The following is a 3,385-nucleotide window of genomic DNA, read 5'->3' on the forward strand; positions in this document are numbered from 1 at the left end:
GTTAATCAAGTCTTCTTGATTAATAAAAAAGGGGGAGATGTGGGATTTCGAAAAGAAATAGAAGATGAAACAAACAAAGAAGATTCTGAGCAAGTAAGCTCAAAGCCTTGGGATGCTTTATAAGAAAATTAACTATCCAAAACAGTCCTGACCTTGCAGATAAGAAAGTAGAAACAATTACGGTAGCAAAAGGAATGGAATGTGTGCTTCTTATTTTAGTGCAGCTGCAAGATTTGTTATCTTTACCCATATATTATGCCAATTATGTTAGAATGAGCTAACTGACATAGCTCTGGTCTTTGTATCTTTTATGTGTTACATCACCTATCTTTGGGCAAGTATAAAAGGCCCTCAGATGTTCTAATAAACGTCTTCAATTATTACAGTGAAGTCTGTGATCAATTTGCTGTGACAGGCTGCTTTTGCATGGGTCTACAGAGTCTGTGAAATTGACTTCTAGAGCTGAAAGGGGAAGCATCCAGTACCTTTCAACCAGCTTAGCCCTTCCTCACTCCTGACATGCCAAAACCTGCCATCACCCTCGCACTTCCTCCACTCAGCCAGGCCCTCTGCAGCACCCATTGGGCTGCCAGATTGCCACCAGCTGAAGCAGGGGAGAGTTAATTGGAGTTTTGATTAGAAATACCCTAGCAGCCAAGGCCTGCCCAGGGAAAATTGCTGTTTGTGCCCAGCTGCCTGGGGGTGTCTGGGAATGCTAAAAGCTCCCAGGTGCCCTATAAGAGTAATGGATAACATGTATCTGTAGGCCCCTTTGTTTATGGAACTGAACATGGATGGGAATGTGTTGACATCTTGAGCTGACCGGATAAGACAATCGAGCTCTCGTTTGACCACTTGTGCTGGTTTGAGGCCAGCCAGAACATCTCTTGCCCCGAAAGGGACAAAAGAATGACACATGCAAACGGATTGGAGAGTGATGGAAAGTTTAAATGGAAAAGCAATTGGTGAAACTACAGAAAAACTACACAGCATAGTGGCAAAGAACATCCTAAAGCATACAGAGTCCCTTTACATAGTACCCAGAGGTTTCCCAATCCTTCCCTCCTCCCACCTGAGGGCCTACCCAATCCCTCAGGGCTCGTCCTTCCCCCCCCCCCTCCCGCTGCTAGGCAAGTCTCAGGCTGGCCTGGTCTGAGACTGCCCCCCCCTCCATTCTCCTCCTGGCATTAGGCCTAGTCAGGCCTAAGAGGCCTGAAGATACTCCCCCGGCATTACCCGATAAGAGAGGACATTTCCCATGGGAGCAGAGAGGGAAGAAAGAGGAAGAGAATGACTCTGCAGATGGCTTTATAGGGCGCAGGATTTATGGGTAGAAACACGCCGTTTCCTGTGTCCACCCCTATTGGGTGAGCACCCAGGACACCAGAGGTGTATCTCATGCAGCAGTGGCAGGGGGCACCCAGCCTAAACTGCCACACCACTACTGGACCTGAGGAAGATGAACATGAGGAAGGCTATTGCTGGGTAGGGGGCGAGCGACTCCCAAGGCGGGCTGTGTGCATGAGCAGTAGGGTGAGAAGTTACATAACACGAATGCAAAATATGTCGGGGCTTTGGCTCGAAGACCCAGCTTCCTGTGATACCCTGGCCAGATGTCACAGGACGTGGGACCCTTAAAAACCCCTGAAGATCGCTAATGGGTGGCGGCAGCACCTCTGATTGAGTTTCATGGGGACGCCTGCCTGGATGGGAGAAGGTCAGCTCTGCCATTTCACGATATTTGGTACTGCTGTTTTTCTTATAGTATGTTTAGGTTAACTCGGCTATGCTTTGCTTGGGATCGACCTCTGCTCTTGGGTTTACTGAGTAGCATACTGGGTTATCCCTTGCTTTCGGGTTCCATACTTTACAGCGCTCCGGCGCAGCCCTGTTCGCCTTATACTAAATACAGACGTACCAATGGGAAACTGTGGTACGTGTAATTAATTCCTCATCAAAAAGAGCTCACAAGAACACCGGCTGATCCGGCGTCTCGATTGGCTGTCTCGCTTGTCGTTTTAACTTGCCAAACTATTTCCCCTCAGTAAGACGCATGAGACGGAGATGATATCGCCATATCTAGGTCCCTCGCCAGCAAAAGGTTGGACCAGGGGATCTTTCGAGGCCCCTTCCCACCCAGGCTGCTCTAGGATTCTACGATTCTTCAGTGAATCCCTGATTAACAACCCTTCGCTCTTTCTGGTTTGGAGCAGAGCGTCGGCAACGTAGCCTGCGAGGTGAGACATCAATTCCGCCAGGCGCCACAGGCTTCTAAAACCTATGGTCTTCGGCCAGTCTCTCTGAACGTATAAGCCACAGCTAGCTTCTTCAAAACTCCCCCGCCCCCAGAAGCGGGAACGCTTTCTAGATACCTGAGGCGTTTTACACGGACGGAACAATAGACGTTACCTAGCTCAACTCTTCGGTAAGCAAACACTGCACCGGTGCAGTTTCAAGGAAACATCACGTGCCCCTTTCCATCTGCTTCGGGTAAAGGCTTTCCACCTCCTCCCCGGGAAGATTACATAGGGGTGAAGCCCTCGGGTTACTGACCCCCGCCCGCCTCACCAAACTTCACCTGACCGTTCGGGGATATTGAAGGGATGAGGACTCCTCGCGGTGGGCGTCTGAGGTGCCCAGGTAACATAGTGCCTCCAGGGCAACAAAGGGTCGCCCTGCATGCCCACGCCCAATCTCCCTTTATTTAATAGCTGTCAAAGGAAGATGAAGTTTGCTGCGTCCCTGTGATGTAGCATTGGTTTGGCTTTGGGTTTGGCTTTGGGTCTGGGTCTGGCTGGGATGAACGGAGACAACTTTCCCCATAGCAGCCCTCATAGCGCTGCGCTTTGTAGTCGTAGCTAGAAGGGTGTTGATAAGGCACCCGTGGTTTTGGCTACTACCGAGCAGCGCTGCCCCGGCACCGCACGGTTCTCTGCTGTCAGTTGTGAGCCGTGGAGGAAAAGGTCCATTACAACAGGACGGATTTCCTGAGAGAAGGGCGTTTTAAAGACCCTAAGGGATACAAATGGGCTTTTGGAATAGCAACTGTAGAAATTGATGGAGGAAAATTGGAGTTGTCTATTAGACCTGAGCTTTCAGACGAATCTGCAGTTGTGGGACAAAATGGGACAGAGGATGTGAAGCTGCCGGTTGCTTCTCAAACTGTGCATCACAGACAATACAGAACCAGCCGTGAGTCTTTGGTGCCCAATCAAAACTTGATTAGTTAGTTGGCGAGTCAGAAGGTCATCAGCAAAACTCATTCACCTTTCAACAGTCCAATCTGGCCTGTGCGAAAGCGGAATGGAGATTGGTGTCTGACAGTTGATTTCTGTGTCCTGAATGAAGTAACTCCGCCCATGAGTGCAGCTGTACCAGACATGAT

Source organism: Indicator indicator (assembly GCF_027791375.1).
Source record: "Indicator indicator isolate 239-I01 chromosome W unlocalized genomic scaffold, UM_Iind_1.1 iindW_random_scaffold_75, whole genome shotgun sequence".
Classification (NCBI taxonomy): Eukaryota; Metazoa; Chordata; class Aves; order Piciformes; family Indicatoridae; genus Indicator; species Indicator indicator.